General features: G+C 37.7%; 1 protein-coding gene across 1 annotated transcript in view; it reads right to left on the minus strand.

The window, feature by feature from the left end:
* The window catches only part of LOC150091401 (uncharacterized), a 77,160-nt gene that overhangs the window by 37,937 nt on the left and 15,862 nt on the right, over positions 1-23,361 (minus strand). The window lies entirely within an intron of this gene.

Here is a 23,361-nt window from a genome sequence, read left to right on the forward strand (position 1 = left end):
TACAAACTTGTTCGTGTTGTTCGCAGCTGCATCAATATTTCTCTAATTGCATTCTTGATCTTTCAGTCATTCGGCTTTCCTTTAACTTAAGTTATCCAAACAACCAGGAGTTGTACGGCACTCATCCATCTCAACAGACAGACAAAGGACCAACTGAGAAAAGATCACGTGTAACGTTACTGAGTTGGGCCATCGACAACAAGCTCAGAAGCTTTCGTGGGAGGTAGGGCGAATTTTATTTCTACACGTTCGCTCAAATCCCATATGCCACTAATAGCAACTAAGACTTGCAACAAATTTGGATGGGATGTGTTGGTATGCCTACAGACTTGTGACTCCTGTATGTAAAAAACTTAACTCAGAGGTGAAGGGCCACAGATCTAGTATTACACTTTCTATAGACAGATGAACAGGAATTGATGGAATAAATGTATTAATGACTGAAAAAAAAATAATTGAAATTATTGTTAAATGTAATGGTTTCCTATTACTGTACTTGGCCCACTTCATTTTATTATGGATGCTAGCAGAAAAAAAAAAAATAATAATAAAATAAAAATAAATTACTTGTTTATACTCCAGGGTGGACGCATAGGGTCAGAAGAATTTATAGGGTGGAAAATATAAGAATATTAGTGTATTTTGTGGTACACGTGGTGTGAGTAATTCCGTACTGGCAATGACCACTCGGCACAGTCAGACAAGCTGAGCACAACTTTTGTTTTATGAGGGTATTGTTTTTGTACACAATACAAAACTTATTTCGGAATTTCGTTTTCCAGCTCTGTTTTCTTTCTGTTTAGGAGTTCGTCACTAATCAAAGCGCATTAAATTCCATCAGGACTCTCACTTTGATAACATATTCTACAGATTTTAATATCCAAAATCAAACTCTCATGCAAAATAAATTCCTATTCTATATGAAATCTGATAAAAATTATATTGCAGACTCATTACTTTTTAATTGCGGCGAATGAAAAGTAAGTAACAGTTACTCCACATTTGATATTTATTTATTTATATACAGACTTCTCACACACAGGGCATACAGACCCTAAATAATATTGAGAATGCTGAGAGCTACAGAATCAATACAAAACTAGAATTAAAATTAATATAAAGTTTTTATAAAAAATATAATTTTTTTAAAAATTAATATAAAGTTTTTGTTCCAGGGTAGGTGTAATTATAGAAATACTATAGAAATTGGGAGAAGGAACAGAACATTTGAACAAACAAAGACAAACACTGTGAATGAATTTTAGCCAACAGTTAATTTCCTTCTAATAAATGGAAGAAAAACGATATGTATACAGTAGTTAAGTAATAACTCATACAATTACATATAGTTACGGTTACTCTTGCGGAACGTCAAAGAATATGATTGACGTGTAAAGTTGTTGTATAAAGCCACAATGCGTTAGAGGAGATGGTGTATCCACCATTCTGTGCTAAACACGATCGAACCAGAGGATGCATGTTTTCGCCGACGCGGTAAAGCATGTCCTGGAAAATTGCGGCAATTTACTCGGTCATAGTGTCCTTTAGTTTTTCAAGTGAATGTGGACTCACTTGAAAAACTCCAGAGAAAATATCTTCACAGAAAAAAAAAAAAAATCAGGAGAGGAGGTAAGGTCTGGTGACCTTGGCGTCTGCAATCATAGCATCCGACATTTCAGGCCTACCGCTGCGCGTTTTATCGGTTACATAGCCAACCGATACAGCTCCCATATGATGCACTTCTTGAAATGTGTCTTCAAATATTATACTGTATATATTCCTGTCTACAGAGAAATTAAGTTCGAAATATCGCTCAACAAAAAAAAAGCACCTCTACTGTGAGGTACTGCGCCCCATCAGGAAGTAAACTGCATTTTTCTGCGCAAGTGGCTTTGCATGCGCACGATGTCTACTATAATCTGTCGACAAGCTTCCGATCTACAGGTAAACCAAATTACACGTTGTTCCCGTAAGTATAATCAGACGTAAACGCAATTGTATGGGTTCAGAGACTTTAAATTTTTTTAAATGATATTTTAAGTGATATTTTTTTGTCTAAATCGGACAAGAAAATTCCAGTAAAACACAGAAAGCATATAATATTTCGGATAATTTTGAAATTTGAAATGAATATGAAAATCTTTTAAAGACTTGTTCACACTTTTAAAATTTGTTCCTATAAAAATAAAAATAAAGTGAGCTAGGCTGTTTCTGCATTCTCTCTTGTTAACTGTGACCACAGTTGCCAAGCATAGAACTTTCTGGTGGTATACAGTTTTTCTCTGGTCCTGTATTCCACGTAAAAAACTGGCCTCAAAGCTGTGCTGTGATCTTGTATTTTAAGACTCTTTTGGAAAGACAATAAAGATCATTAATATTATTTTAAAGAGTGCAATATCGAGCAATTCGTTGTAAAGGTGGAGAATGCCTAGCAGAGAAATCTATACCGTTAGAGAAAAATAAAGTTACTTTTAGTTTTTTAATATATAAAGTTTAATTCATAAGTCTAGAACAGAAAAAGGAAGAGGTAGAGCTATAATTTGTATGGCGTGAAGTTTTCTAACCTCTATTCCCGGAAGACAGAGGGTATGAAATTTATCGGTACAAGGGTATACCACTAAAATGGGTTGCAGAATGGTTCCACAAAATTGGTGCCGAAATAAAAATTATAAAAATACACATTTGACCCTTGATAGCACTCCTTCAAATGATCCAGCTGTCTCTCAAACAACATACTTTACACTAATTGATTTTATATCCTCATTTTAGTGTATGAAATAAACAAGCTGGAAGTCGGTCATTTCAGCCCATTATCCTTATCCTGACCCACTGTATTTAGGCGATTGATTCACGAAGTATTTTATGTATGTCTTCGGGGGCTTGAGGTTAATTTACTGCACTGACCGGTTAAATACCACCATGGAAGTGGGACAACCAACTCTTTGAAACAGTAAATAAATTAATGGTCTGAGAGAAAGAGAGAGAGAGAGAGAGAGAGAGAGAGAGAGAGAGAGAGAGAGAGAGAGAGATGGTTTCTATCTCAACGATCATTTGAATTAAAATTCAGAAAGCATGGATATAACCGACACTATCTCTATAAACTTACTGTTCCCGAGTCTTGCATACTTTAATACTTATAAGAGACACAGTAATGATTTCTAATATCAAAAATCGAATGACATATCTATTTCGTCGATTTGAAGTGAAATTTCTCTTAGATATTTAGTTTCACTTACAGAAGTTTCCATCTAAAATAGATCTTTTAACATTTACCAAGAACTTTATAAAAATTAAATATTTATGGATGACTCTGTGCATTAATATATGAGCAACTAAGATATCCAGATAATCTAAATCTTCATAATACGATATTTCTAGCAAGGGCATAATGAATTCGCAAGACACCTGCCTGGAATCCATTTTCATACTGCGCCGAACGCCACCACGGAACAAGTTCTGTTTATACTCTAGGATGAGGAAGAGGGGAAAGAGAGATCCCGACCCACCGTCCATGGATCGCAAACAACCCTTTGATTAGTTTTGTACAATACTGAAATAAGCTATATCATGATTAGATATTTATTCGTATATATTCGTAAAATAAAATTAGAAATTTTATTTTATACTGTAGTCACTAACTATAAAATATCTTATCAAAATACTCCGGTCTTATCGAAAATACAAGATGTAATAAACACACTTCAAAGTAATAAACACTACTTCAAAGACGCGAAAAATAAGTATTGTGTGCTCAGTGATAAACGCAAGTGGATCTGTTTTGTACAAGGAATGCCATTATTAAAAAGTAAAGCGAGAGTCACTTATTTTCATCAAAAAGTAATAGATGAAAAATATATCGTAGCAGTATGCAGAACCGAACGAGCATAAATGCAAAAATATACGCTACCATTTTATCTGTATATTCTTTTGAGTGGACCTGGTAGACGCAAAACCAAGTTATCAATTTAGTAAAAAAGCAGTGTATTATTTCAAGCAGGAATTGAAATTGTTTGAAAAAACAACGTTACTCGGCGATATGTTTTTCTATCTACGTCTGGAGGGACATTACAGTCCCTATAAGAGACAGTGAGAGAGCTTACACTCTCGATAAACATCTACGTTTATCTACGAGTCGACCGAATGGAATAACATTACCAAGAAAGTGAATCAGTTATTAATTAAAAACTGGAAGGCAACTTTCAAAGCTATTTGACTACATTTTCACTAGCTGTGTAAGCCGTGCTCTCAACTGTCACTAGAGGGGCAATTCCTAGACAGTAAATACTTAAAAAAAAAAAAAAAAACATAACGCAGAGTAGCGTTGTTTTTGCAAATTGACCAGGTCTGGAACAAAACTTCAAAACTTGGGTGCGTATTTGGCGGAAAATCAAGCGACTTCTTAAGCGGACGTTGTTCCTCGAATTGTTCAAGGTGACTTTGAGAGTTGGCCTTGAACAGTATTAATTATCATTTAAATTCTAGTTTAGGGGTAGTTTTGTATTGTATTTATTATCTTTCTTGGGAGGAGAGGTGGGGGGGGATGGAGTCAATGTATTAAGAGAACCCAGGTGCAGAATCCACTCGGTGAACTAGCGACCTCTATTTTCTAGTAATTTAGATGTGGAAACTATCATTTATAACTAAGTTCGCAAAAAGTAAATGACACGCTCAAATATAAGTTCTATTTCAAACTCAGTTCGTTTTTCAAAGGAATAAAATAAATGCATATTGCCACTATTCGTTGTAATTCTTTGCAAAGAACTGGTTCAAAATGTTATTTCATGTGTAATGAGAAAGACTTTCAATGAGTTCAACTCTTGAAGCTGAGAAATGTGGACTCCATCGGGAAACTGATCCTTTCAGAGAGGATAGGGAGAAGAAACACTTTTTTTTTTTTTTTTATCTTTTCAGAACTATAATCCTAAGTTGAGATTTTTTTAAAAATAAAGTGGCGATTAAGATATGAATCATTATAAAATTAATTTAACATAAAATAATTAAATTACTGTATTTTCTGACTTTGTACATAAACATATTTTAAACTAGAGGTAGTGTGTGTGTGCATATGTTAAAGTGTTCTCAAACTTTTATGAATATTAAAATCTTTAAAACTCAAAGCCAACTTGCGAGAAACATTTACAATAGTTTGGTAACAGACGAAAAATTCAACGCAACGTTCGAAATTTAAATTTAAACTGAATAACTTAAAACGAGGTTTTTCAGTTCACGAATCGATATTAACTCCTCTGGCCAAATAGTTGTAAAAATAATTGCGATGAACATCATTATTTTATCGTCTAAAACTACGCTTGAAAGCAAGAAACTCAAATCGAGCTTTCTTAGATAATGATATAATGTCTAGAGCAGTGTTTTTCTGGACTCGCGGTAGCGCAATGGACAGCATAGCTACTTTCTCTGAGGGTGTGTGGAAAAATCACGGATTCCAATTTCATCTTTAATTGAAATCTTTTTTATTTTATTATTATTTTTTTTTTCAGACTCTCTGATCTATTCTATTCTATTTTACACCAAAGAAAGAAAGATTCATACAAGAGCTATCCGAGCAGAAGTTCATACACCCAGCATATTTTGTCTGTAAATTACAGCTGTTATCTGGCAGGTCCTCCCCAAGATCGGCCAAGTCAGCCAAATTGTGAAAAAAAGTCTATAAAAGTTCCTTGCGACGAGGTTCCAACCCAGACCATTAGTACACAGTATGGAGGGAATCCGTAGCCGAGTGGTCAGGGGCGGGAGTGCAGTAGCACACGCTCTTTGAGTAGACCGGGGTTCAAGCCCCTGACTGCTGAATACGGTCGATCTGCCGACAAGCGTGGCAGATTATGGTCCATTTCCCTCAGCATGAATTGTTGAGGGAGGCTTCCATCCTGCAGTGGGTTGATAATGGCTGCACTTTACTTTTTTTTTTTTATGGAGGGAATAGTGACTATAACCATTGTATTAACCACGAAGGTGCCCTAAACAGACTGGTCATACCATAGAGTACATGCAATTTACAAATTACAATATTCTAAAAAACCAGCCGTACTTTTTTTCAATTTTTTTTTTTTTTAATTTTTCATATTTTTAGCTCACAATTATTGAGTCTAAACAACAGTTGTGAACAACGTGCTTTGTTAATTTATTTTCATACCAGTTTTATTTGCCTTATAACTTTCTTAAAGTCTGCCAGAGTGGATAATTTCATCCCTCACCCCAACCTTAATTTTGGAACTACTTCTTAATGATTACGGTGGTGAGACATCTTTACCATAGTTGAGGGTAAAAATCGAACATAATACAGCATTATAATCGATCAAACTCCATTTAAATTCAGATCACAATGGCTGGTGCAGAATTAAGATAATTTTATTTTTCTTCGTAAGTACTGTACGAGACTTCTGAACCTTGAAATTATATTTTTTCTTCGACACACTTTATACGGCACATATTTCTCTTTTCTTTTGTATCATGCGTAATGAAGCAGATCTTTAGAACTCGGGTGTATACTTAATCTTGCAATCCCTATTCTGGAGCACGACCTATTTTATGGATGTACGAGATCATGGTTGTGCTCTCAATTCTAGGGTCAAGAACGAGAGCACGGGTTGAGGTTGTATGCGAATGCTGAGACCCACATTTCTATATTTCTTATTTCTGTAGTGGCCATTAGTTAGGGTGCTTAAAGCATAAGAAATAAAAGCACCAGTCATAAGAAATAATGTCCAAACCAAAAAAAAATATCTGTGCAATAACCTTGTTCGGCTACAGAAATGAAGCTTCTATTTGTCGTGAATTATGAACTAATCATTAATTCACATTAAATTTTTGTTAGGTTTATACAGAGAAATCAGGATAAAGAGATTATTTGTTCAGCATTGATACTGGCTCGGAAGTAAAAACTATTCTGGGATGGTATATTACAGTGTTTGTGTCAGAAAAATAACCATGGCACTAATAATTAATAATGCCAAAAATCACTTATGTTATCAGATCGAGATTTTCATCGGAGTGAAAAGCAACTCTGGAACCTTTCTGCACTCTAATAAACCTCCACGGCATTTTTCACTGCTTGCCGAATGTCAGGACGGTGTTTAAACTAGGAAGGAGCTGTCCCAAAATTGTGAGCTGTGTCTCCATAGCATCAACACTTCTCTGGATTTTGAACTCATTCAGAGATCAAAATAATAAAATGCATATGCTGAATTTTCTGTACCGTAGGACTGAATTTTTCTGTACAGTATATGTGTTACATCAGTGAGCAGTGACCACGAAAGGAGTTCACGTACTAATCTGAGAAAAAAAAAATGCTGATATAGTCAACAGTGATAACGTAATGCGATGCGACATGAGATAAGCAAATATTTGTAACCAAAATATTTGTAACCAAAATGTGGCAACTTCTGAACATAGATTTGACAGCTTAAAAAATCTTCGAAAGTTATTCCAGCTAGATAATGCAGGATTATTCAGTTTCTGACAGCGCTGGGCATCACTACAACAGAAATTCACTGCCGTATGGGAAAGGTGTACGAGTGCACCTTTCCCATATAGACTCGTACACTTTTTCATATGTACGAGTGGTCGCCGGGAAGAAAGAAAAACTCCGGAGGATGACACTCATCCATGACAAGCTCACACTCCTGTCACAGAGGAAAATGTTATCTTGCCAGTCAAACATTCATCGGAGCGGACCGATATATACGATTGAAGTTGTGTCCTGGGAGCCGGATATCATCTACGTATCTACCTACACAATCATCATCCATGAGAGATGGTATAGTAAGTGGGATGAACAGAAACATTTTTGAATAGGATTGTGTCTACAGCACTTGACGCAATATGACGAAGAAGGAAATTATTATTTTTTTTTTTTGGGATGCACAGTGACCTCGTAGCTTTATTATTATTATTATTATTATTATTATTGTTAGCCATATGGTGCAAGGAAGCCTGAGGCTTATGCTGCACCAGTCAAAAAAAAAAAAAAATTCCCATGTTACCCAGAGAGAGAGAGAGAGAAGTAGAAGGGAATCACCAAGAAGGCAAGAAAGAGAAGAATGATGATATCCAGCTTAGGACCCTAGGTTTGCCAAGCCCATACTCACCAGACGTGAGCCCTTGAGGCAGGTACTATTAATTACCAGGGATCAAGAACAACGCAGCACGCAGTGGCACGTTGCCTGAAATTCAAGACTTTCGAAAGCACTTGGAAGATTATACCGATGCTGTTCTTCGACTCTCAGGGGCTGCTGCTTTGTCATTTCATGTATATGATTGAGGTTCTGTACTGTTAGAGGATGAATTAATAACTCTGTCAAGCTTCAGACAGTTGCTACGCAATGCTAATAGACTGATATAAGACAGAAGTGATATAAACGTTGTCTAATATATCTAAATTATAAATTAGATATATTATAAACAGATAAGGGCCTAAAGGAGAATCCTGTGGGACTTAAACGGGTTAAAAGAAATGAAGCCACACTTTCAATGATAACACATAAATAACCATTGTTAAGCAGCTGTTTAAGCAGATTCAGCAAACAGAAACATAGTTGTATAATATTAAGTGGAAAGATTAAGAGGAAAAATATAAAGATGAATAGAATTATTTGAGATATATGGAAGAGTAGTGAATCATCTGTTTATCTTTATTAAGATTGGTATATATAAATTGGATGAACACACACACACACACACACACACACATACACACACAGAGAGAGAGAGAGAGAGAGAGAATTTTTTAAAAAGGGAGACAAAAAGTGTATTTGGATCAGCAGCATAAGAACAGTGTAATGACACATGAGTAAAGTTATAATGACATAATTCTTTGAAGAACATAAATGTTCTGGCAAAATCCTTCATAGTATGTTAATTTTCCCATCAGTTTTATATGTTATTATCGATCCTCGTAGATGTAATAAACGACCCACATGTGGAGGCAACTGCAACAATCCATTTTTTATTAAAATACAAAGTACAGCCATAAGGATTCGTTAAAGTTATTTAACAAATATCTACAGCCATAACGAAACGTTATGGCTGTACATATACATAATAGTATATTATGTACTATATAGAGATGAATAGAATTAGGATAGAGATGAACACACATAATAGTCATCATCATCATCATCTGTCATCATTCCGCTATTCCACAGGTCGACGTATGAAGCCTCGCCACCATGCCCTGTCCGTGTACTTTTATCCGTCGTTGATTTCACTCCAGTTTCCTCCTCTCTTAATGACATCGGTCTTTATCATGTCTTGCCATCTCATTCTTGGTCTCCTCCCTTGGTCTTTTGTCTCTTAATTGTAAATCAAACGTTCTTCTTGGCAAACTCTTCTCCTTCATCCTCTTTACATGTCCAAACCATTTCAAACGGGACCTTTCAATCCTATTCTGGAGTTTTTCAACCTGAATTCTCTCGCTAATCACATCATTCCCGATTTTGTTGCGTCTTGTCTTTCCGGCTATGCTCCTCACAAATCTCATTTCTGCCCCCTGAATTCTGCTTTCATCCTTTTTCCTCATAGTCCAAGTTTCAGATGCATACGTCAGAATTGGTACGTAATAGGCCTGACATATAGCCTTCTTACACTTCAGTGGTATGTTCCTGTTCCAGATCAGATCTCTTGTCTGCCTATAGAAATTCCTCCCCACTTGTATCCTTCTACTTATTCCTTTGTCTATCACTCTAGTCTTTGTAATGGTGCTTCCTAGATACTTGAAAGTGTTAACCATTTTTAGCTGTTTCCCTTCCATTGTAATGTATCCGTCAAGCTCGCCACTACTCTTTAGAACCATTACTTCACTCTTCTCCTGACTGAAAACCAGTCCAAATTCAATGGCCACACTGGCCCATATATCCAGTTGCCGTTGCACTTGTTCCCTGCTCTCTCCCCATATGCAGAGGTCGCGAAGAGCATGACTTTCATCTGGTCCTGTCCAAGTTGTTCCACCACTCCACATTGCACATCATTCATTACAGCTATGAATAGTAGTAGTGACAGAACGCCTCCTTGCCTCAAACCTGATGTTATTTCGAAGCTCTCCATCAACCCCATTACTGTTCTTACTTTGCTCACTATATTGGTGCACATACTTTCAATTCTCTCCACAAGATGTTCCTCTATCCCCAACTTTCTTAAAACCTCCCACTTTCTCTCTCTTTACGGCATCAAACGCTTTCTTTATGTCCAAAAATGATGCCATCCATAATTCTTTATTGTGTTCTTAACACTTTTCCATCAGTTGCCTGATGCAAAAAATTAGATCCACCGTCGATCTGCCAGGTCTAAAGCCATACTGTTCCTCGGCCATCCTGTTTTCAATCGTTCCTCTTATCTTCCGCTCTAACACTCTCTCATACAGCTTACTCACATGTGATGTCAGTGTGATACCTCTATAATTGGAACACTTTTTCCTGCTCTCCTTCTTGAACAACGGGATGATCAAACCTTCTTTCAAGAATAATATATAATATATTATAGTATACAGTATATATACATAATAGTATATTATATACATAATATACAATTATACCCGACGTAACCGGGTGTTCAGGCACATGGGTTTCTACCCATGCACTTTGAGTGGACCGTGGTTGAAGCCCGCGTGATTGATAAATACGGTTAATGATTGTATTCACTATCAAAATAATTAAACTCCTCCGACCTAGTAATCGCATGCCGGAGAATAACGCTTCTGCTGGATTCCTAGCCACATTGGGATTAGGGGAAATGATTTGGCTGACGCCGCAGCCAAATCAGCAATTCCCAATAATGACCACTGCCTGTTAGTCCCCTATACAGACTACAGGCAAATAATACATCAAAAGATACATTCCCAATGGCAGGATTCGTGGAATAGACAGACTGCGAATAAGTTATATCATATAAAACCTGTAATTGAACCGTGGCAGTCTAATCTGCGCAGGAATCGTAAGGAGGAAGTTGTTCTTGCCCGGACCCGCATAGGACACAGTCATTTAACTCATTCGTTTTTGCTGAGGGCTGATGACCCTCCTATGTGTGTGTCCTGTGGCACAATCCTAACGATTAGACACCTTTTAATTGACTGTCCAGATTTTAGCAGCACCCGTTTTACCGCTTTTAGTCATCTGACTGAGCCTTATACACTCAGTCAGATTTTATCCGACAATGACAACGTGTCTGCTGTTTTTAGCTATTTTAAATCAATAAAAGTTTTTAATTGTATTTAAAATTTGTTATTGTTATCTCTTTATTGATTTAATTTTTATATATTTGTTATTATTTATCTGGACATGGTGACCTAACTAATTAGGTCACCGAGAATTTAAACTTTTAAATATTGCATAGTCTTGGCGCATTATGGCCACAGCTGCCAATGCGCCAATAAAAAACCAAAAACAAACAAACAAACAAACCGGAGTATAAACAAGAACATTTTATCAAAGAACTTGTCTTGTACGTAATTTCGTGGTAAATAGCGTCATTATAGAAGTAAATCCAAAAGATATTAAAATTGACCAAACTTTCCATAGCCGTCTTATCTCTCCACTGGGAGGGGGGAGAGATAAGATCGCCTGCCTCAATAAGGCTCTCGATACACTTACAGATCCAAATAAATGTACTTTTACTTCCTTGGGTTGAGGTGGGGGGGGGGGGGTTCGGTCCGACTCTAGCACCCATATCAAACATGATATTCAGATTTCGTAATATCATTTATAACGTATTATTTTCTCCTTTGAAATATTACCTCTATTTCATTAAACTGAGTGTAAGATGCAAAACAAAAGTTGCTGAAATTACAGTCTAGTAACATATATTACTTGAGAGGAAAGAAACTTGTTATCATCATACTTTTCACTGACGAGAAACCCCATCCATAGTTTTACTATACTATCGTCAGAAAAATAGTATAACAAGCCCTGATCTGAGCAAACAACTAACCATTGGAATATCCATCGAATATACAGTGTCCACAAACCTCCTTTGCAAAACTAAAACGTTATTGTGTGAATAGGCTACATGATACAAACCTGAAACTACATCCAGGTGATAAAGGATATTTTCAAGTTTTAATTAGAGGTGTTCGACGTGGGCACCTTTAGTCACTCTGCAGATGTCCCACTTATAATGAAATTCAACAATATTCATTACAACGTATCCGTGTCAACGCGACCGACTGCTTCATAAATGCGTTGTTTGAGTTTCATGGTGGTTCCTGGCATAGGTGGAACACACACCTGGTCTTTCACGAATCCCCAGGAAGCAAAATATAAAGGAGTCAGATCAGGGGATCTTGGGGGCCACACAGTCAGCCCTCCTCTTCCAGTCCACTTCCCAGGAAACATCATGTTCAGATATGCACTAACTTCTTTATGGTAATGTGGCGCAGCTTCATCTTGTTGGAAAATTAAGTCGCTCTCATTGTCATCCTGCATTTGGGGGCATAATAAAGTTCTGTAACATGTCCAGATACACGATGCCTGTAGCGGTAGTTTCTCTAAAGAAGAAGGGATCCATACACTTTGCGACAACTCATCGCGAAGGCCAAATTCCGCCTTGATTACAATTTTGCGATTATGTGCCATGTACTGCAACGCTCACATTTTCCAGTTGACATATAAAAACTTGAGGATATCCTCTATCACCAGGAAATGGTTCCAGGTCTGTATCATGTACCTTCTTCGCACAATTAACGTTTTACTTTTGTAAAAGGGGAAGGGCTTGTGGACACCTTGTATTTCAGTAGTTGCCATTATTATTTATTTTTTATTCAATAAATAAATTACATTGGCCCTGACACAACATTCATGTACTACGGATGCAATAAAGAAGTTTATATATAAGCATATAACATGTTCTAAGATATATACATGTATTTAAAATATACACTTTACATTAATAAACTTAGCGCTTTACAGTATTGGATATACACTGAGTGATCACTGAATTATCACCACCTACCTAATACTTCGTAGATCCTCCTTTTACCCTCAGTACAGCAGCTATCCGACGTGGCATTGATTCAACAAGATGTTGGAAGCGTTTGGGAGGTATGGCCAACAAAGCTGTGTGTAATGTGGCTAGCTTTTTTTTTTTTTTTAGGAGCATTAGCAACTAAGGCCATATTGCTCCGGCAATATGCAGTGGTCATTCCCTGACCTTTCCGCATCCTCCGTATTTGGTGGTGACGGGCTCGAACCCCGGTCTAATCAAGAAGCGTGTGCTACGCACTGCTGCTCCTTCCCACCTGGCTACGGAGGCGCCCCATGCGGCTAGCAATACAGGTATGGAGGTGATTGGTATATCCAGACGCCTGATACGTCTTTCCATAGTGTCCCACAGGTGCTCTATGGGATTGACATCGGCGGAGTTCGGAGGCCAGTCGATATGCTGGAAGTCAGAGCTGTGTTCCTCAAACCATTCCTGCACATAAAGTGCGTGCCCGATGGCTCGGCGCTTGTCATCTTGGAAGACACCATCGCCATTCGGGAAAAAGTGTAACATAGCGGGGTATAACAGTCAGCAAGCAGTTGACTATAGCGGAGACCAGTGATACGTTGTTCCACATGCACCAGATTTCCAAGTTTCTGCCAGTGAAACATGCCCCACACCATACAACCGCCTACACCGGCCTGCACTTTTGATACCATGCATGGTGGATGAAGAGCCTCATGTTGTTGATGCCAAATCCGTACACGACCATCCACGGTGTGGAGTAAATAACGTGACTCATCCGACCAGCACACCTTCTTCCAGTCTTCTAACGTCCAACTTGCATGCTCTTTGCATCAGGCGAGTCTTTTACGCCGATGAACCTTGGTTAGGAGAGGATGCCGTAGGGGTCGTCTGCTGGTATAGCCCATACGTGCAAGCGTGCGACGCATGGTCATGCCAGATATTGTTCCGGGTTGGCCCATGTTGTATTGGGTAGTGAACTCTTCAACAGTGCTGCGCCTGTTCGCCTATACGAGTCGTCGGACCCGGCGCTCACCTCTAACATCAACCTTTCGCTGACCTTTGCAGTTTTGCCGTCGGGTCGTTGTTTGACCATTTTGATGCCAGTCCTGGTACACTTTAACAACGGCGGCTCTCGAACACCCCACCAGTTCAGTCATTTGGGAAATCGAAGCATTAGCTCGTCGAGCTCCCACAACCTGTCCGTTCTCAAAGTCCGATAAATCCTTCCTTTTACCCATCACGCTCGGAAATTTACTACCTACTGAACCACTGACACCTTATCTATGCTACGTAGGTCGACGAACTGCGCACTCTCGTACCTCACGTGGTCAACGGGTCGCATTCAGTTTTCATAAGGGTTGTTATAATTCAGTGATTATTCAGTGTATATAAACTTATTATTTTACCGTGTACGAAACACAGAGTATAAGTTCATTAAGCGATGGTTACTTTCGAATTGTAGCACAGCGTACGTTTCTTCAAAAAACCATCTTTCTATAACCTCTATATTCGCAATCCTTCGAAGATTAATTAATGCTCATGTGTGCTGAGTGCTGCATGCATTTTCATGGGTTAAAAACAGTGGAAGAACGATAACAAGTAGGTGATGCGTAAACCTTAGTTAGAATAGATATACACTGAGCACTACGTTTGGCAAAACCAGATATTTATTATGAAAAGAAATCTGAACACTGGAAATGCTCATACAGAACAATTTAAATGTTTCGGTTTTGACTTTTTAGGGGCCATCAAATGACATTAACTTTTCTCTCAGAGCCGAGATGTTCTGCATGCAACGATCCGTAAAGTGCGTTTTTGTATTGTTCTGGTTGGCCATGTTCAGTTACGTTTTGACGTGCCTCTTAAAGGACTAAACACGTTGGATTATAACGTGCTCGTGCCGAACGTAGTGGACAGTTCTGAAAGATTCCGTATTCTACTGAATGGACTTGTCCTGTCGTCGGATTAAAGATTTTGCAGCTCCGTGCTGGCCACGTATTTTTGTACAATTCGCGATGAACGTGGACTAAGTCAAGAAAAAATGTGTTGGTGTTCTTCTTAGGACCTCTCTCTGATGTGTCCCTGAGCTGCCTTCCTGTTTTCATCCTATTAAACGCAACCTTGCCGTACTTCAGACTAGATCACTACGTTGATTTGTTGTGCCTTCTTGGATCTTCTCTAGATCTTCTCCCTTGGAACTAGTTCTCGAGTTCCTCTCTACAGTCTTCTTGGAAAACTGGCATTTATTTAACTTTTTTAAACTGTATTTAACTTTAATTTTTTTTTTTTTTGTGTATTTAACTCTTGTGCATTTAAATTTTTCTGATATCTCAATGAGCTTAAAACTCACAGGATGGATTTTTTGTGGGGGGAGGGTCGCTTAATCTCCCCTGCTATCTCTTTTCCTGTATTTTTCTTCTCTTCCTATTTAAGTTTATACAACCCTTGAGCCAGGGTAAGATTTACAGGTCCCCTGTAGTCATCTGGCTAAGAGGCCAATCAAAACACACCACGACACTACACTACACTACGATTCACCATCACCACTACACTGATTAGCGTTTGCTATGAACAACACATTTATACGGAAGGTTTGTCCGATGGCCGGAACCATCTACAGTATAGAAATAAAAAAATTAAAATAAATGATAAGTGGTCTTGTAGGAGAAATACATGTTGTTAATGGTGGGAGGGAAAGGGGAGGACCAGCTTTAGAAATACTGTATAGAGTACCGAAAGTGGTCGGGAAATAATTGATAATCAGGTCACAAAGCAGAGGAAGGGCGTTGGCCTGCGGGTAGTGAACGGCAGGATTTAGAACCTTGTAGAGAAAGCAATGGATTCTTAAATCAAAATAAGTAAGTGAATTAACTAAATTGAAAGTCAGGTTGCAATAAGAACATTAGTGGGAAAAATTATGCTCATACTCTGTACAACTACAACTGTAGTTGTATGCAGAGTAACTTTCATTGTTTTAGGGTTCTGTCGTAGGCGCATCATATAACGTCGTGTGTATTGTGTCTGTTGAAGTGTATACATTCACTCGCCGATTTGCAGGCTGAAAATCCTGGAATAGCTCACGGGAAAAATTGTATTCCTTCCACCTGAGATCGGCTAACTATAGCTTTGATTAAAGAGATTTTAGTCGTTTTAGTAGTATTCTGAATAATTATTCTTCACTGAGGGCAGAGTAGATTCAGAATTCTACTAAAACGGACCGCGCATTTCGCGACATTATGTAGAATTGAGCACTCGACGTGAAGCATGCTGAACTAGAGCTCTGTCGCGATTAGTCTAAAAAAATTTTAGAGTAATTAATAAAGACTGAAAAATAAAATAAAATAAAATGAAATAGTATAGTGGAAACTCCCAGAAAAAGAAAGTGAACGATCGTAAACTGGGAAAGGATGGGGATAGTAGTTGCCCATGGAAAAACTCTAGCAAGAAGTCTGACAACATATCTCTAATCACTCCTGGTGGTTAGAAGTGTGCAATGGAAGGGCGGAAAAGAAAAGAAAGAAGTACAAAAAGGACGAAAACAGTCGGGCGGGGAAAAGGCTTATGTGGAGTAAATCGGTTGAGTAGTTATGGGAGCAGGCTTGATTTTGAAGATTGATATCTAGATGTATAAAATACTCCTCGTTATGGAGTGCCTCAAGTTTCTGGTCTTGAGCCCCGTTTATTCTAACTATATATTAATTACGTTGCTTTATTTTAGATTACCAAGATGTTTTCCTCCCTTTATTTCCTCCGTTTTTAATAATATGAATTTTTACAATTCTATTCGGATCCTTTTTATGATCGCAATATTTTGAATTATAATCTCATTAAAACATATGGTTGGACAAAACGAGATAACAATTTGGCTATCAACGTAGGTAAAAGTTAATAGGCATTTTTCTAATAGTCCCAAAACGAATTTATCACATATAGTTACGTGATAAATTTTGGCGTCCTATTCAGTTCAGCAGGACTATATTCTCATTAAGTAGACAACTAAGAAAAATTCACATCCTAACCATAACATAAAACCACAGATGTAACTTTGATCCCTCCCCGCTTCACACCGCACAATCTAAAAGTAACGGTTTTTAATTACAATGCATAACGTACATACAGCTTAAATGGGTAACAGTTCACTTATTTTCCCTGAGATATCGCGAAAATATATAGGAAAAGATTCCGATATCTTTTCGCGAGTCCATCTCAACATGGCTATTTGCGAATATGCTTACGGTTGGCTGTGATTCGCTTTCGTATAAATTCAATTTCAATGTAAATATTCCTCCAATCTTCAAAGTTTTGGGGTTTTTTAATACAAATATATATATATATATATTTTTTTTTTTATTTATTTATTATTTTTTTTTTTGAAAAACAGAAACCGCATTCTGCTTCTTTCTAGTTACTTCAAACCGATTTTTTCCTACCTATAATGGCTTTTAAGAACAAAAATACCAAAATTTATCGAGAAAATAATAAAATTTTAAATAACAGTTTTTGTAATGTAACCGGAGGATACTGTTCGTTACCGAGCAATTATCAGGAAAGTACAATTAAATAAAAAAAAGTTTTCTTCGTATCAAGACCCAGGCGTTTATATACGGCATTAAACTTTTTCAGAATTTTCTGACACTCTCTAAGTGTGTGCAAAAATTTTATTAGTCTACCAGCACTTAAAACAAATGAATAAACTATCAAAGTTTCATTTATTTATTTTTCTTTGTGGCGTTTAGCTGCATATTCTAAAGAGCCGTTCGAACAGCCGCCAACTAGTCAGACGAGCGAAGGCCCCAGTTTACGAATGGCAGGGGTAAACAACACGGTCATCGTAGTTGAAGAACCAGTTTACCTAGTTCTTGGTGAAGCTGCCCGGAAGAACTCTGCATCGATTAGGTCACCGCAAACGGTCACAGCACATGGCGTTGAAGAATCCTTGGGATAGAAGCTGGGGGAAAAAAGCAGGGGATGATTGCAAAGTACCGCTTACAACTGCTTTAGAGGCTAAGCGGAAATGGAGGTGCTACTATAGTTTCAAAGTAGTTCACTAAAAAGTCGAGTCCGTTTTTTCTTCTTTATTTCGGGTGCAATATTTGCGGAAATAGAATGACGTTCCGTCTGTCGGAGATGACATAAATACTTTACCGACATATTTGTTATGTCATGTCACGCTACAGTAGATGGACATCCGTCCCGTTAAAACCGTTACGGTGATGCATCCTGAAAACATTAAATACAACGGGGAAGAGGAACTATGACCTGACTTACACAAGCAGTTAAAAACATTTGCTGTATCTGATTTCTGTTGTTAATTGGAATGAAATCCCACATGAAGAAAAGACTTTGGTACTAAAAGGTCGCTTGGAAAGAAAAATACATATACGCTTTGCTGTCCTTTACAATACAGGCGACCAATTTGGAAGATTTTAATGCCAAAGTGGTCACATCTAAAACCTACAAAATTGATACCTTTTTCAGTATGACCATTTTTTAAGCGTTTCCTTAACAAAATTCCTATACTTTCATTGCAATATGTTGCATATCGTAACCACCTGCCTACTGTGAGCAGTGACTATTTTTCGGGTGACACTCTAAGACAAATATGCATTCATAAAAGTGCCCATAAATTTAATTGTGAAAATCAAAAGAGTAAAATTCAGTAAAACTGTAGGAATAATATTCCAGGTTTCTTTTTTTTTTTATTTAACCTAAAGTTTTAATTTGAAACTTGTTCGGTTTTAAATCAAGTTTTTCAGAACACCTTTAAAGTTGATATAAGAGGTTCAACACAAACATTTCATAATTACTTAAAAATATACTTGTACCTATGTATTTTGTACAATGTACCTATATATATTTTGTACAATGTAATGTGAGAATTGCAAAAAAAATAAATTTCCGTTTATTCTCAAGATGGCAGATGACAGAAGAGTTTATATACGAGTACTCATTATAACCGTGCACATACTGAATTAAAGGTAGCCAAAATTTTCGGTACCATTATTCAATGGGCCGTGCATAACAACTGACCATAGCCAGCCAGCCCACTTGAATCAGAATGGAAAGAAAAGGACATAAGCAAAAATCAAATACAGATTAGAAAACGAATAGCGTGAGCTTAAAACTAAATCTGTAGAATACAAACTGAATTTAAAAATATGGCCGAATTTCTTAAACTCAAAGCACTTTTTATGCTCTGTCCTGTTTTGAACATTACATCTCGCTTTTTGCAAATATCGCTGTGGAATTTTCAAAAACTCGAACTACCGTTAGAATTTGTTTTGTTTTAATAATTATCATAATCATATTAAATGGTCATAATATTAAAAACCAGAAAAAATAATTCATTCAGAAATATTTACACATGATAGCATTATAAGCTTTTGGATCATTAACCCACGCGGCTGATTTAGTGGTGACGATCACCATTCTTCTCCCCCGTGAGGGGAATACCTGTGTTCGAATAAAATCGATACGGCAGGAAATTTTATGGCTTTTTTTTTTTTTTTTTTTTTTTATATAAAGGCACATGCACGTAACAGTCATATATAGAAATTTGAAAGGGCAGGGAATGTTGCTAACGATGTCTTTACTGGTGAGCCAACAACACCTTGCACCTGTTGTCACGATTCCGTTACTATTAGGGTATGGCAGACAACACTTCAGATAGTTTTCTTCACCTTTGATGAAGTCGAGTACATCGTATTGCAGAAAGCACCTACTCAGCGTATCCAGTTGCTAACACACGAAAAATGAGTGCCACACTCGTTTTTATAGCTATTGACCTCCGCGGATAGGTAAAAAGAATACTTTCATCTCAGACAACAAAAAACTCTAGCTATCAACCAGAAACAGCCTTTTTTGAAATCCGGCGATCACTGTATAGATCGATTTCCTGGGTAGAATGCTGATAAACCCACACTTCTAGGAGAAGAAAAGAAATGTAAGACGTTTATATCCTCATAGCATATCATTCATAAAGTGCAAATGCAAGAACATGCCTCTTCACGCATCGGTTGGATTCGGGCTGTTTATATTTGTACCCAAAAAACTAATGCCAGGAGGGGAAAGTATATACGTATATAAATTGCATATATTCTGCGGTCGGTTTGTCTGTTTTTCTTTCTTTCTTTCTTTTTTTTTTTTTCAGGATTAAAGGACTTGAGCTGTCAGGAGAACTCAATGCGGTCCTTTCTCCACTGCTATGTTAAAAAAAAAACCCATTTCCGACGAGAATCGAACCTAGTGTGACAAGGCAACAACGTTATCTGCTGCATTACATGCGGCGACATTTGTAGAATACAGAAAGCGTCAGTTGTTGAAGTAGAATTTATTGGCGCAAGGGCTGCTATGGCCAAAATAACTTAAGATTGTTGGTCAATATATGAAAGGAATTGTTCTAGAAGTGACTGTATGCGTTTATCATTTTTAGATATTTAAACAGCTCTGATAGACTGGCATCATCTCCAAGTATATGAGCTAGTTGCAAGGGTTTTTGTGAGTTGATTAAAGATCTGAAACATTCAATTCTAGCTGAATCATAGTGTGCACATTCAATAATAATATGTTTCACTGTAAGAATGGAACTGCAATGTGAGCAGAGAGGAGGCTCTTCTCCTAGCAGTAAAAAGAGATGCGTTAGGTGCGTATGGCCAATTCGTGCTCTTGCAAGCACGAATTGGTGCCTAGTTACTCGGGAACTAGATCTCCATAGCTGTGGGTTTTGTTTTATTTCAAGAAGTTTGTTTGATATCTGATTATGCCACTTTTCAGACCACACCTCTGTACATATCCTCCGTATGATTGGCTTTTAATCAGAAAAAGGAACTGGGATGGGATCGAAGCAAGCAAGGTGTTTTGCTGCTTCGTCTGCACACTCGTTTCCTGGAATTCCAACGTGACTGGGTATCCAGCAGAACGTGACAGTCAGCTTATTTTTATTGAGGTGACATAACTGTGATCTGATTAGTGTGAGAAGTGGGTGGGAATTTTGTGGTTTTTCCTGTAGGGCATTCATTGCACTTAAAGAGTCTGTGTATATTATGACCTGTGTATTTAGAAGATCATTAAGGAGATTTAGAGCCATTTTGATTGCATATAATTCGGCAGTAAATACACGGCATTCACGTGGTAAATGTATAGAAACAGTGGATGTAGGACTGATTACTGCAGCTCCCACGGATATATCAGTTTTGGATCCGTCTGTGTATATCTGAAGACTGTGAGCATTGGTCAATGCATGGTCCGCATGTAACTGTCTAAGATTGTGGTTTGATAGAGAGTATTTTCCCCACTGTAGAAAATAGTTATCGCAAAGAGGTATATACATTGCCCATGGTGCTTGTACTACATCTGCAGCTTGAGAGATGTTCCAATGTTTGGTTAGCTCTTGTAGCCGGATACCAGCAGGTTTGTTTTCATTGGGTTTATAATTATACAAATTTTCCCACTGAGGTCCAAACAGATATGTCCAGATGGGGGGAGAAGGGAGGCTATGTAATTTGGCTGCATAGTTAAGGAGCAATACTTTTCTCCTAAGATGTAGTGGAGGTTCATTGGCATCTATGTACAAACTTTGCACTGAGGATGTCTTAAAGGCTCCTAAAGCAATCCTGAGAGCACTATGCTGGACTGGATTGAGCCGGGATAGTACTGTCTTACGTGCAGAGTCATAAACTGGGGCTCCATAATCTAGACGAGATCTTATTAAAGTACGATATAAGTGTAAGAGTGTGAAGCGATCGGCTCCCCATGTCATAGAAGAGATAACTTTGAGAATATTCATCTTTCTCATGCACTGAGTTCTCATTTGCATTATATGTGCCTGAAAGGTAAGTTTAGTGTCCAGTACTAAACCCAAGAACCGGATATTGTTGCAAAGTGGTACTGGTTGGGCTCCTAACGTTAGCTCAGGATCTGGATGAAGCTGTCGCTTTTTACAAAAGTGAATAACAGTTGTTTTTGTTCTGGAGAGGCGATAGCCATTGTGGGATGGCCATGACTCTCTATTTTGTTTATTGAGAGTTGCAGTTGGAGTTCAATGGAGCGCATATTTAGTGAATGGCAGGATATTGTAAGGTCGTCTTCATATAGATAAGTGTCGACATTAAGCGGAATATTGTCTGTTGCATTGTTCAGCCTAACTGCAAAGAGCGTTGCACTAAGAACTGATCCTTGTGGGACTCCTTCTTCCTGAACAACGTTTTGGGACAGTGTATTGCAGTAACGCACCTGAAATGTTCTATTTTGGAGAAAGCTCTGTATGATTAGTGGTAGCTGGCCCCGAAGTCCTGTGGCATAGAGATTTTGAAGAATGCCATAGCGCCAGGTTGTATCAAAGGCTTTTTCAATGTCCAGGCAGACCATGACGAGATGCTCTCTACGGATAAAAGCATTCCGTATGTTGGATTCTGCCTTGATCATAAGGTCTAGAGTTGACCGATTTTTCCTAAAGCCGTACTGATTCTTGTCCATTACCGAATAAGATTCTAGAAACCAGACTAATCGAGCATGAATCATTTTTTCCATTATCTTACCAAGGCAACTGCTGAGACATACTGGCCGATAGTTTTGTGGATCTGACTGATCCTTTCCAGGTTTAGGAAAGGCTAGGACTATTGAGTGGCGCCAAGAATGAGGGAAGTAACCTTCTGAGAATAGCCAGTTGAAATAAGCCAGTAGTGAATAAGCGTCAGTTGAGGACTGTAGTATGTTGTGAAATGGCTAATATCACAACGTTTTCGTTATCATACTTTCTTCTGTCTTGCTCCTCATCTTTTACAATGGGTAGTACACTTCGAAGTGTCTTTAATAAAAATGCATGCCACGGTGTAAAGGTTGCGGAACACATTTAAAGCATACTAAGATTATTAGCATATCAGAATGGGTAGTCATGAAGCATAAACAACAATCTTAACTTGCATAAATATTCCAAAATAGATATTAATGTCTTCAGATAACTTTATATTCTTGTATATCGCCAAGTGCTCTTACACTGTGCACATCACAACAAAAAATACTACCAGCCCCTGAATCAACACTGACCAAATCTTTATAGTCAGAATGATATTGGAGAAACGATACGAGTTTAACATTAATGTACACCAGTTGTTCATCTGTTCATCGATTACAAACAAGTTTAAGATAGTATCCGTAGACCCAAGCTATCTACAATTCTGAGGGAATTGAATATACCAACGAAAATCGTCAATTTGATAAAAATTACTCTCAGCAATACTAGAGCCAAGGTTAAAATCCAAGGACAGCTTTCAAAACCATTCGAAGTGAGAAGAAAGTTAAGACAGGGAGATGACATCTCGACGTCCTTGTTCAACTTCATCAGAGAAGCAGCTATAAGGAAAGAAAAGATAAACTCAGGAGGCACTCTATTCAACTGAACTGCGCAGT

This window comes from Mastigoproctus giganteus, chromosome 1 (genome assembly GCF_048544385.1).
Source record: "Mastigoproctus giganteus isolate SK-2022 chromosome 1, ASM4854438v1, whole genome shotgun sequence".
NCBI classification, from domain to species: Eukaryota; Metazoa; Arthropoda; class Arachnida; order Uropygi; family Thelyphonidae; genus Mastigoproctus; species Mastigoproctus giganteus.